Source organism: Canis lupus, chromosome 28 (assembly GCF_011100685.1).
Source record: "Canis lupus familiaris isolate Mischka breed German Shepherd chromosome 28, alternate assembly UU_Cfam_GSD_1.0, whole genome shotgun sequence".
NCBI classification, from domain to species: domain Eukaryota; kingdom Metazoa; phylum Chordata; class Mammalia; order Carnivora; family Canidae; genus Canis; species Canis lupus.
Window position 1 is genome coordinate 12655892 of NC_049249.1, and position 13746 is coordinate 12669637.

Here is a 13746-nt window from a genome sequence, read left to right on the forward strand (position 1 = left end):
CCACTGCAACCTGGCACCGCGGGACTGAAGCGCGAGAAAGGCTGGGTCCCAGGGCCAGGCCCTCTCGTTAAAAACAAGCAGAAACAAACACACAAAAACAGACAAAAAAACCACAGGTCTCTCTCCCCGGGGGCCCCGGAGCGCAGCTCACGCGGAGCCTGGGGGAGGGGGCTGAGGGGCGAGGAGGTAGCCCGGGGTCGGTCGCGGGGACTGCCTCTGAGGCAGAAACTCGGGCCGAGTGCCGGGGAGTACCCTGGCCCCGAAGACAGTGCGAGAGGCTGGGACTCTGGCTGCCGCTTGGCTCTCCCAGAGCAAGAAGGCCAGCTTTCCCCTCGGCCTTCCCGTGGCCTCCTCGAAATGTCGACAGAAGATCCAAGGACAAAAGAAAAAAGAAAGAAAAGCATGAAGGAGAGAAAACTGGGTGTCGTGGCTGGAGAAACCCCCAAGCCCTGCCGACCCCTCTGCCCCTTTGGCGGCCCAGAGCGCCACGCCACAGTCGGTTTTCCTTTCTCCCTACCGCCTGCCCTCCGCAGCAGATACCTCGGCCTGGGTCTCCGGATTGTCAGGGAGTAGAACTCTGCGGGGGGGGGGGGGGGGGGGGGACACCCCAGCGACCAAACACGGGGCTGGGGGGAGCGGAACGAATCTGGGAGCTGGTGGCCCACTGGAGGTGTTAACCAGGTTTCCTTTCTGTTTCATATTCTGTATTCAGCACATATAATATATCTATAACTGTATCCACACGCCGTGTACACACCCGCTGCCATACACTACAGGAGTCAATAAACAAGGTGCAATATTTCCCAACCGTTGGCTACAGACTTTGTTTCGCCCCCCCCCCCCCCAAATGGAGCAGGATCCTTTAAACAGGGCCTGTAGGGGAGGAAAAGGTGTATGAAAGGGAAAGCAGTGTTCCCTGCGCGTTCGCAGGCCGGGCCTCTCCTGAGCTGGCCCCGGGGCTGCAAAGTCTGGCGTCCTCTTGGGTTTTGTTCATTAATTTCTCTTTACTCTTGTGGGAGAACAGGTCGGAGACTGTGGGCCTTTTGAGGTCCCCGGCTTCGTAATCCCCACAGGTTTTACGCAGATGCCTGGGCGAGTGTTTGTGCCTGCGTTAGACCAAGGCTTGGACCCTGCCCCACCTCGAAGGCCGCCCGGGAAAAGGAAACCTCGCCCCCTGGCACGGCCACGGGCGGCGCGAAGGAGGCTCCTTGAGCGGCGGCCGCCGGGGCCTCTCCAGCGCGCCCAGGGGCGCTGCGCCCCGCCGCGGCCGAATTCTCCCCCTCGGCCGCCCTCCCTTCTCCCCCGGCGGCCGCGGCTTTATGCGGCTCCTTGTCACTTGCGGAGAATGCCTGTGCGAGGCCTGTGCTGCCACACGGCCGATTGTGAGCGTGCCAAGGCGGGTGAATGGGGAGGCCTCAGAGCGCCGCGCCATTGTGGGGCCGGGCCTCGCTGAAAGACGGCTCCGGGCCGGGAAGGTGCGGAAAGAATGGCTTTTTATTGGAGTCCCGAACAAAAGGTGTGGTAGGAAGGCGAAGTCCCCTGCGCGAACAAAAACCCCAGCGCGTCGGGATTGACGTCCCCCCCGAGCTCCCCATTGCTTCTCAGAGCGGGGGCTTTGTGTAGCAGTCTGCTCGACAGAGGGACGGAGAAATGCGCGGGGGTTTTGTTCCCCACTTTTTGTGCGCTGGGGGAGGGAGCGGCCAGGGGAGACGGGGGCTGGGCGGGCAGCAGGGAGGGGCGCGCTGATTAGGCCGGCCAGCCGCGGCGCGGAGACGTTCAGCGGGAGTCGGCGGCCTGAATGCAGGGTCATTATTGCTACAAGTTTAGCAATTTCGCCCTTACAGGAGGGGGCGGGGGCTGCTAGGCTGCTGCGGGGCCGCCGGGCTGGGATCTGCAGAGACCCTGAGGAGGAGGAGGAGGAGGAGGAGGAGGAGGAGGAGGAGGAGGAGGAGGAGGAGGAGGAGGAGGAGGAGGAGGAGGGAAAAAGGAGAGGAAAGGAGGGAGGCAGGCGAGGGAATCCTCCAAAACCCGCTGACCGCCCAGGATGAGCCTTGGACGGGTCCTAAAGGGCCTAGCGGGAGGCTGGAGAGGCGGCGCCTAGGGACGAAGACCCTGCCTCCCCTCGCCTCTTCCGAGGCAGAAAAACCCAGAGTCCAGCGAAGAGTTACAGTGCACCAGATTGCCGGTCCCTCAGCTCCTTGCCGCCCGTTCCTTCCTCTCCTGAGCCTCCCGGGAGCTGGAACAACTCCTCCTACCACCCCTAACACCGCCCTGACGCCCCAAGTCCCTTTCCCAGCGAGCCATCTTCTGAAGCTATTATATTCCCAAGAGTTACTTAGGCTAAGGGCTGGGGAGGTAGTGCTTGCTTCCTAACACGTTTCTCACCACCTGCAGCCTTGAACCACTGATTGAACCATTCATCCCATCCATCCATCCATCCATCCATCCATCCATCCATCCATCCATCCTTTACGGAGCACCTGCTAATATATGTTCACTTGCACTGTTCTGGATGCTGGGAATGGTTTTTAAAAAAATTGTCTACAGGCTTCTGGAGTTTGTTTTAAGGAATGTACATGGGGGGAGGGAGTTAGACAACAATCAAGAAAATGTAAAAACTATAGATAAATTCTAAAAAGGAAATAGAACCAAATGCTGAATGGAGGGTTCTTTTGGAGTAGGTAGTCAGAGAAAGCCACGTTGAGGAGATTACATTTAAGTTGATACCAGAATGACAAAAGGGAAGCCAGTCCAAACAGGGCTTTGCTGTTGCAACCCCATGCCTCTTCACTTGCCTTCCCCATGATATGGAATGCCCATCCACCCCCATTTTTCTGGTGAACTCTTACTCCCCCTTCAAAGCCAGGCTTCTTTCCTGAACCACCCAAGTGGAGGTAATCACTCCCTCATATATGCCACCAGAGTCTTAGGTACTTTCCAATATCACAACATAGTGTCATGCAAAGATTTATTTGTTTCTCTCCCTCCTCATGAGGTCCTAGTGAGGTCATGGGGGACCAGGTTGACATCTTTTTCCTCTGGGGGCAATTAGCACAGTAAGTAGGAGATCATGGGGCCAGAGTCCATAAGTGCTGCCCTCCTCAGCACATGCAGTGGCCCCAGTGATGAGCTGTGACATTGGGTGCTGGCTTCAAGGGATATGCTAAACTAGACTCTTAGCCCACCTGGGTAGAGCCAAGGCGTCTGAAATGGCCTGCAGAAGATGCACAACCCAAGCAGATCACAGAGAAAAGTCCTGTCTTTGGTACCCTGCGATGTTGCCTGGGGACACAGCTTCCGGCAAGAGATTATTACCCCTCACCCTACAGCTCAAAACATAGGAAAGGAGGTTGAGAATTTGGCAATGACCTGATACCAAGACACAAAGATTAGGGGATGGGAGGGACACAGAGATAGGGACGAGAGTGAGGACTCAGGCTGGGAGGGGGTGAAGAGCTGAGGTGTATGTATGATAAATTGAGGACCTGGAACCGGGACTCACTTCCACCTTTCCCACATTCTGTAGCTGAGGGATATGGTAGGTGATCTGGAGGCTGCCCTGCACTCCAGGAGTGCTCACTTCCAATGCTGGATTTCATCACAGTGCTCTAGGAACCCAAGACTCTGCGACCAGAAACCCTTGCTCTGCTTGGGGGTTTTCCCAAGCAAGCAACTCCTAGTCTGTGTCCTGTGGGCCATGGCCTCCTGATGCTCCCAAGACCAGATCCCCACCTTCCTTGGCCAGGTTTCCTCCTAGCCCACATTAATCTTCCTCCACTCTGCATCCTCTTCTATTTCAAACAGGCGTGTGACCATGGTAGAGGAAACAGAGCTGGTTCTAGGGATTGGCTTCCACACAGTTTGCGTGTCTTGAGATACTTAAAGCCAGACTGAACCAGCTCCCTCCTGGCTCACTACTCTTCCCCAGAGCCTGCAGTCTCTGGGTATAAATAGCTCCCATCTCAGGGCTAAAGGATTTCCTTACTGCTAGTTGCTGGCCATCAAGGGTGAAAACTCTTAACCAGCACAGTTACCTCTCTTTGAGCTCCCTCTGCAGGGGAAAAGACACACCCCACCCCCCCCAGGCCCAAACTGCTGCTTCACTGAATAGTTTTGTAAACCATGAGGAAGAGTCAAATGCCTCCTTAATGATCCATGAGACTCTGAGTAGGTGAAGTAAGTCATTCTTGTGTGTTCTGGTTTCTGAGCTCTAAAGCAGAGGATAGACCCTATGATTTCAGAAGTCACTTTAGCTCAAATTCTCCTTACTTCTCTGAATGCATGATAATCCCTCCCTACCCAGTGACTGGTACCATGCGGGGCTCATTGAAGTGGGTAGACACTACTGGTGAGAGAGGTGGAATAGATTAAGGCCAGCAGTTTTTTCCTGTAGAGCCTAATCTTCAGGAGGGTTAAGAGGCTAGGTTCTGGCGTTCAGGCTTCCTTCATTCTAATCTCAGTACCACCACAACCAGTGGTAGAGACTTTAAGTTGGAAGCTCCTGGAACCTCAGTTTCCTCCTCTATAAAATGGGTATACCACTTCTCTCATAGGTTTTTTTTCTTTTACCTAAGCAAAATGCACAAATAAGAAGTGTGCAATTAAATGAGCGTTTATATATGTAAGTTCTTATGTACCAAGCACCTTGGTTTTGAAAATTAAATGAGGTGATCCTTGTAAAAGCGGCTTAGCGCGGTGTCTGGTATGCGCTCGGCATTGCACCACCGGTGTAGGCCAGGCCGGCGCCAGCTGCGGCGTCTGCGGAGAAGCCCAGGACCGTCCGGTCTTCGCGGCACTCCCAGGTCCGCAGGCGGAGCGCGGCAGGAGGACCGGAGGACCCGCCACCCCACCGCCGCGGGCGCGCGTCCCCACGGGCAGGCGGAGCCGGCGGGGCCGACGGGGCTCGGAGAGCTTCGCGGAGTCCGGGCCCTGGGCTGGGCCTGGGGAATTCAACGAGGGGGAAGGTGAAAGGAGGTTGCGGGCGGAGCGGCGGCCCCCGGAGCTTGCCACCGCGCGGAAGAGAAGGGTCGGGAGGGGAAAGCCAGCGGCTCCCGCCGGGGCTCCCCGGGGCCCCACGCCCCGCTGGCCCCCGGACGCCGCGCGCCCCCGCGGGGTGGGGCCGGGTGGGCGGGCCGCTCCCCGGGAGGAGGGCGCGTGCCGGGGCCGGTCGGCTCCGCGCCGCCCTCGCAGCCTCGTCCTCCGGCCTTCGCGCTCCTGGGCCCGGAGCCGACTGCCCGGGCGCCTCCTCCCGGACCAGGGGCCGGAGCCCTGGGAGGCCGGCGGAGGGAGCGCGCGGCGCGGCGGGCGAGGGTCCGGGGCCGCGGGGGGCAGCGCGGGCCTCCCGACCGGCCCGGCGCGGGAGCGCACCCGCGAGCCCCGGGAGAGCCTGGCCGCCCGCCGCCGCGGCCCCCGGTCCTGCGGAGCCCGCCGCCCCGCCGACGCAGCCTGGGCGCCCAGGTAGGACGGGCGCGGAGCGCGGGGCGGGCGCAGCGGGCCTGGGGGAGCGGGGCGGGGACGCCTCTGCGGGCCGGGGCGCTGATCCCGGAGCCGCAGTTGCTTTTCTGAAAGGTCGCGCGTTTTCTCAGCCTAGACTGTAGGGAGCATGAGGAGCAGCAAGGTTTCCTGGCGGGGCGTTTAGGGAATGTGTGGAAATGTGAAAGGCATGCAGAAAAGACGTCGGGGTACCCCTGTCTGAATCCTCGGAAGGCCCGCACTGCTGTGAGGCCAACCCCCTCCCAGGTGAAGACACAGAACGTTACCAGCAGCCGCCCCCAAGTCCCCACAGGGTCCCGTGTCGTCACCGTCCTGCCGCCGAGGATAACCACAATCGTGGCTTCGAGCCACATAAATTAGTTTTGCCTGCTTTGGAACGTTATATACACAGAATCCCGTAGCAGGTACCCGTACGTGCCTGGCGTCTTTCGTTTGTGAGATTTATGGATCTTGCAGAGAGCACGTGTAGGAAGTTCACTCTCATTACTTTAGAGTATTACATGGTACGAATCTGCCACATATAATTTATCGTTCTGCTGCTGATGGGCGTTTGGGGGGTTTCTAGTGTTTGACTGCTGTGAACAGTGCTGCCACAGACATTCTCGAACAGCATCCCGCAGAACTTTCTGCAGTGATGGAAATGGTCTCAATCTGTGCTGGCCAGTGAGGTAGCTACTGGTCACATTTGGCTCTTGAGCACTTGAAATGTGGTTGGCTGAGGAATTGGATTTTTAATTTTCCTAAATTGGAATTAATTTGCATATAAAGAGCCACGTGTGCTGGGCAGCACAGTTCTAATATGTCTTTTGAGGACTGTAGTAAATGTTTCCATTCAGTATACACCTAGGAGTGCAATCACTTAGAGGGAATGAACACCAGCTTCCAGATTGTACTGAGCAATTGTCTCAAGTCGGCACATCTATTTTCACTCCCACCAGCAGTAACACCACATGCTCTCAACTCTTAATATTTTCATTTCATTTTTTACATTTTAGCCATTCTACTGAATGTGTTCTTAAAAAGAGGCTTCTGTTCACTTTTAAGTACAATTGTGAAAATTGTCACTTAACCATAGTAAAAGTGATGACGATGGTTGGAGGGGTTCTTGGGGGGTTATAGGGTCTTAATTTTATCCTTTATACCACTCCACCCCCGCGTCAGGCCTTCCACCCAATTGGCCTTCTCCCCTAGAAATTGGACCTGGGTTAACAGGGCATTATGAAGGGGCCATATGTTTGGAGGTGATATGTTTCTCATATCTCTTGTTACATTATGCCTTCTTAAAATCAGTGCCCCTCTTCCTTTAATGTTATATATTGGACTGTCCCACTAGAGGAGATGATGAGATTGCCTGGCAGGCTATAGCCATGGGAGAGAAGCCAGATTTTGTGCTGACTCAGTTTTAGTTTGCAACCTGGCTCTGCCTTCTACAAAATGGCAATAACAATCTCTGGGTGTGCTACCTCTCTGGTTTGCTGAGAAGCAAAGTAAGCCCTAGTAGCAGAGGACAATTTACTATGTGTCAGGATGTGTGTGTGGGTGTGGGTGGGTGAGACTTTGTAGAAATTCTTTCTAATCCTCAGAATAGTCATGTGAGTTATGTATTCCTTGTTTACACATGCAGATACTGAGGCTTTGAGACACTGAACCACTCTCATCTTGGGCACACAGCTAGTAAATAGTAGTAACCCTTATAGGACTTAACACCTGTGGCCCTGAGAACAGTTCTGACTTTAAAAAATCTCCCTTCCCTGGGTAAACAGAGCCCTGGCTGGAGCAGATCTTGAAATTCTGGATCAAATTAGATGTCCTCTGTGAAGACTCCTCTTAGACAGAATCAAACTGATCATTAACCACTTGTGTGTGGCTAGATAAGCAGAGGAATGGTTTGTTATGTTGTAACAACAGCGAAATTCACTCTGTGTGACACACAAGTTCTTGAAAAGCTGTGTGCAAAGAGCCTTTTGCTTGAGGGAAGAGAGAAAGATTGAGTACGTTTTAAGTTCATCCTTAGAATTTGTTGCCTAAAAGTATCACAATATGAATTATTTTGTATGAAGGATCCTTTTGAAATATGAGTAATAGCACAGCATTTGCTTTGTAAGCTTGGGTTCTCAAGTAATAAAAAAGAGCAACTCAAAATCATATTTAAGATTCATCGACATTTTGCACATATTTCCTCATTTATTGAGAAGGGGGCTCATGGGGAAAGTTTCACCTGGACCATCTTGACATCTCAAGTTCTCTGGGAGGACCGCAGATAAGTTCTCTATCCAGATGAGAAGTAAGTAGAAACCCAGTCCCCCCCCCCCCCCCCCCGTGGCTACTGGTGGATTCAGGCTTAGCTTGGGTGGGTTTTACAGTCCCTGATCATTTGGTGAGCCTCCTAGAGAGGGGGGTTCAAGAGTCAAATGGGTTATTAGATTAGATGACCTTCAAGGTCCCTTTCAGCCAATAACAAAATTCTTTAAATTTGTTACATACCTGTAGATCCAGCATAGATTTCAGCTGTGCTAGTGGGAAGAGTCTTAGAAATTGCTGGAGTCTAAATATTTTCTGATGCTGAATCCTATGTGCAGCATCCTGGGCAAGTAACTGTCCCACGTCTCCTGGACACCACCCATGGGAGAACCACTCACCCCTCCACTCCCTAAGTGTGAGAAAGCTCTGCCTTATATCCAAGTGAAATCTTCCTCCTGTGACTTCCATCAACTCCTTTTTTTTTTTTTTTTTTTTTTACAACCTGAGATCAAGAGTTGAACTGGTATCCAGTCAGACCCTTAACAGACTGAGCCACCAGGCGCCCCTTTCAGCTCCTCCTCCTGTTCCCACAGATGTCTACTCCTTCTATATGTCAGTTCTTCAAATATTTGAAGTCAGCCATTAACTCCAACGCTTCTCTGGGTGAAATAGACTCAGTTTCTTTGACTGTTTTTTGCTTCCTGGCTAGTTTTCAGCGGATGTTCTCTAGCTCATGCATTTCTTCTGTGCCTGGGATGATCTGGTATATTCCTCACAGGCAGTCCTCTCCTCTTCAGCCTTTGAATACTTCTGTCTTCATCTTCTTGTACCCTTCAGAGAAGGCTGAGGCCCACTGGGAGGCTTTCCTCATGGATCTCATTCTCCTTAACTTAGTTTTTATTCCTTAGTCTTCAGGGGAGACTTCTATTCTCTCTAAAGTAACACTACCCCTTAAACTCTTGGTATATTTTCTTCCCTACTTCTAGAAACAGTGCTGCTCATTTTGAGTTCTGAAGTTCCACTCACCCTACAATTCAGTCAGTAATCTCTGCCTTCTTTTCACCCTGAAACATGTCACAATCTTGCCATATTATCTTCTCTTAACCCTAGTGCCCTTCCTCAAATAGCTTTCTTCCCCATTTGAGGTCAGATTTTTGAATATGTGTCTTCACCAGCTACTTCCCTTCCCTTTCCTTCAGCCTGCATGATACTTGCCTCCCAAGTAGTAAGTATTGATGCTTAGTTGGAAGTTACCTTGTGGTCAGCTAATTCAACTGTTTCCCCTGATACCTGCTTCCCTTTTCCAGGCTCTTTAGGCATTCAAGTCCTGCCATTCCCCCTTAATTATCTGAGACTCATTCTTCGAAATCAGATGACTTTTCCCCTTCTTCTCAGGGTTGTGCTTTATTACCTCTCTTCGATAGTGACTTTTTTTCCTGGAAAGTCTTATTGTGGTTTTGACACTCTGTATTAATCCTCTTCCCTCTCCAGTCCCACTTAGTGGAAACTTCCAGGTCTCTTCTATACTCTTGCTGTCCTAAATCTTGTCCACTCACACAGTGTCAACTATCACTTTTATACTAATGAGCCCTTAATCTACAGCTTTAGCTTGGTCTTCCTCTGATGTTCTATTTTCAAATGCCTGGGGGATAATTCTACTTGTACCTATACCATTGTCGTCTCAAGTTCATCACCACTCCCCCCACACTGCTCACATCTCAACTTCTGCCAATGGCAGAAGAATCTTTCCTTGTTCTCTTCCCTTCCCAAGAGAAATTCTCTTCACTTAGAGCAGAAGGAGTGGGGGAACCCAATACATTTCAGGCACTGGGCTCTGCATATCCTGACCCACTTAATACAGGAACCATCCTGAAAAGTAAACACTGTCATCTCTGTGTTATGGGCAAGAAATCAAAAGTTGAGAATATAAACACCTTGCCCAAGGACTTGCAAGTGACACAGTTCTTAAGTGACACACTCCAGAGTTCAAAGTCTGATTCTACAGCCTAAATACTCTAATGGCCTCCTAATTTGTCAACTTGGCTTGGGCAGATTGCTGATAACACTCATCCTAACACCAGCACCAGATACTTTTTCTTCAAATGCTTCTTAAAGGTAACCTATGTTTTCTCAACTGTGCTATGGCTCCTCGTTGTGTGTAGCATCAAATGGACTCTCGAGACCACTGGTGAACCCTCATTACCATGCCTAAAACCAAATTTCTCATTATTCTTAAGTGATCTACACAGTCTTCTTACAGTCCCTCACCCTGACTCGTTTATCTGCTGTGCTTATTATCAGGGACCCTCTGAACTCTCACCCTCTCAACTCCAAGTTCACAGTCTCCTGACTATGAAGGCTTTTCTATCGACCATGGCTCACAATGATCACACGTCCCAGTCTCTTGACAAAGACTAAATGGCCTCCACTGCAAAACTTAGTTTTTGATCCAAGTAGTTTTATTTATTGTCTCATTATCTCTATCCTCAATTATACCGTAGCTCCCTGAGGATAAGGATCATATTCTATGCTTTCTTGGTATTGCCTACAGAGATTAATATAAATGAAATAAATAAATATATATGCAATTAGGAGAAAATGCCCAGAAAAGTATTAAGGGTAACATAAGTTTATTATTCTTAAGAATAGTAATGTCGGGCAGCCCGGGTGGCTCAGTGGTTTAGTGCCGCCTTCAGCCCAGGGTGTGATCCTGGAGACCCGGGATCAAGTCCCATGTCAGGCTCTCTGCATGGAGCCTGCTTCTCTCTCTGCCTGTGTCTCTGCCTCTCTCTCTCTCTCTCTCTGTGTGTGTCTCTCGTGAATAAATAGATAAAATCTTTTTTTTTAAAAAAAGAATAGTAATGTCATAGACATTGGCAAATTTTGCTACCTGTTTGATATTGGACACAGGTTCGGCAAATAGTCAGCAGAAGCTTGAGGGATTTGATAAATAAAAGTCAAACTCAGAGTATTGTCTCTTCCTCCTCCTGTTTAATCCTTAACAACTCCTCCATGCCCTCTCATCATGATGTGTGAAAGGAGAGGCACTTACATTGTTCACTAGATGATTGGGTTCAAGGATGAGGAACACTTGTCTGTTCTGTTCTTTTTTTTCAGTGCCTTAATGCAATGCCCAGAACATGCTGGATGTTTGATACACATTTGACAAAACAATGAACTGGACATATGACTTGGAGCAGATGCTGGTGTTGTCCTATATTCCCAATTCCTTTGGGATACTCTTCCTGATTTCCTATGTGACATGAGAGAATGTCAGAGCTAGAAGGATGTCAGCCCAAGCAACCCATTTTAAGGATAAGAAAATGATCCCAGAGAAGAGGATGATTGACAGTGTCCCCAGATCACCCCTCTTCTTAGTGGCCAGTGTTTCCCCACTGTATTTCCCTCACTCCCTCTTTTCAATGTTCAGTCCCCACACCTAACCCTAACCCTTATTCCTCTCTGGCAAGTTTCCTTTCCCACATCCCTTCTCCCAGGTCGGCACTCTGCACACACTCGATTTGTGTTTAATGCTGTATAACAGTGTCTCTTGGGAATGTAAACAAAAAGTACCTCCAAGGTTGCGAGAACACACAGTTTAATAACATGTGGCTATTTGGGAGGAACCCAACCTCCACCAGGAAGTTACAGTTCAGAATCTCTTCTGGGGCTCATATACCCTTTCAGAATTTCCATGAATCTAGATATATAGTGCAATCTTTATAATAATAAACCATGGTCCAGCTGCGTAAAATATCAGGCAGTGTACTAGACAGCCTAGAAGGCTCATAGGACCTCTGCAACTTCAAGTCATGGTAGATCCATTTTACAGATGAGTAGAGTGAGGTTCAGTGATGTAAAAACAACTTGCTTAAGGTTACTCAGCTAGTATCAGAGCAGGGGATTGAACTGATCTATTTGCCTTCTCCAGAAAACTCTTTGAGACACAATGACCAACTGTTGGCTGCTTCACTTGGGTACCCACTTCTTTCTCCATAGCTTCCTTGGTAAGGCCTCTCATCTAAGAACTGCTTCCATACCCTGGCTCTGTCATTGATCTGAACACTGATGTGTCAAGGTCTCTGGACCCCAGGAAGCAGTGCCCTGCCTGTGCCCTCTAGTGGTCATAGGGAGATGCACAACCCTCTCAGGCACTCTGAGGACCTCTTTCAGCACACTCTGGTGTGGGCTAGCGACCCAAGGCTTCTGGAGTCAGACTTCAGAGGTGCATAAGTCTTCCCTGGCCTAAGGAAGGAGCTGGATTCTCTGGGTCCTCCACTTCTACTAGTCCTTTAAGAAAGACCCACCCATGTTTGACAGTGGCCAAAATTAGATTGAGAAGGACTTGGCATGAGCCCCAAATTCCTCTTCAGAGAGTCAGCAACAGCAGCTGACTCAGAGTCTGTATAATTGATGTCTATTCTTAGTGTCCACAGTTCTTTGTTCATTGACACCCCTATGCCTGGTGTGCTAAGTTCCCAAATATTTCCCAAATGTACTTATCTTGTGTGCTCTTGAGTAGGTCCCAATCTTTCTGAGCAACAGCGCCCCATCTGGCAATGGGGAACACCTGCCTTATCAACCCCACAGGGGTATGTGATGAGGGTCAAACCAGAGAAGCAAATGTAAAATGGGGTTGAGGTTTGAGGTGATCCACCCTCTTCTCCTACAGACGTCTTGGGAGTCCTGGAACCCGTGTGCAGATCCAGCCTCTAGAGCCACTCACAGTCTCTCAGCATTTCTTCAGATAAATTACAAACTTGCCCTGGATGGATTCTGGGTCACACAGGACCACTGGGGCTTTTGGGCCAATTAGAAAAAGCCACTGCGGGGCCTGCGCTGGGGTAGTGGTGGGATCCACTTGCTCCCGGGCCGGGCCTTTGGGCCTCGTGTGCCAGGCCCAGCGCTGCGCCCCAGCCCTGCGCCCCGACCCCAGCTGCAGCATGGGCGGCGCCTGGGACGTGGGCTGGGTGGCCGAGGGCCTGGTCCTCCGGGCCAGTGCCTGCTACTGCATTTACAAGCTGATGCGGGGCTGGTGGTGAGGCACCCACGGGCTTCGGCTGCGCCCCTCGCACTCCGTAGAAGACTTAACCAGTGGTTCATATGATGATGTCCTAAATGTTGACCAGCTCCAGAAACTCCTCTACCTGCTTGAGTCAACTGATGATCCTGTAATTATTTAAAGAGCTTTGGTCACTCTGGGTAACAATGCAGGCTTTTCAGCTAACCAAGTCATTATACGTGAATTGGGTGGTATTCCAATCATTGAAAGCAAAATCAACAATCCCAACCACAGCCTTAAAGAGAAAGCTTAAAATGCATTGAATAACCTGAGTGTGAATCTTGAAAATCAAGTCAAGATAAAGGTATACATCAATCAAGTCTGTAAGGATGTCCTCTTTGGTCCCCTGGACTCTGCAGTGCAGCTGGCTGGGCTGAGACTGTTAACAAACATGACCGTGACTAACAACCACCAGCACATGCTTACTGATTACATCACAGACCTGTTACTCACAGGGGATGGAAGTACCATGGTTCAAGTTTTGAAACTCCTTGTAAATTTGTCTGAAAATCCAGCCATGACAAAAGTACTACTTGGTTCCCAAATGGATTCCTCATTCCTTTCCCTTTATGACCACCACGTGGCAAAGGAGATTCTTCTTCGAGTCCTGACGCTATCTCAAAATATAAACAACTGTTTCGAAAAAGGTTCTTTAGCTGTTCAGCCTACTTTCCCTAAAGGTTCCCTGTTTTTCCTGTTATATGGAAAATAATGTGCCCAGAAAATGAGGGCTTTAGCCAAACACCATGATGCAGATGTGAAGGAAAAGGTCATAGTCATACCCAGGTTCTGACTAGTTTTCATCTTCCAGCTGCCGAATCTTAAACAGTAAATATCACATTCATCATCAACCCAGCTAGAACCTGCCATGATCTTGTGGCTTATTTTGAACCAGTTTTGAACCATTTGATTGATACCAGATGAACTGAAGAGCTTTTTCTGACACTCTT

At 50.4% G+C, this 13746-nt stretch overlaps 1 pseudogene; it reads left to right on the plus strand.

The window, feature by feature from the left end:
• The first annotated feature begins 12677 nt into the window (after nt 1-12677).
• On the plus strand, nt 12678-13589 carry LOC100684968 (annotated as a pseudogene).
• The last annotated feature ends 157 nt before the right edge of the window (nt 13590-13746 follow it).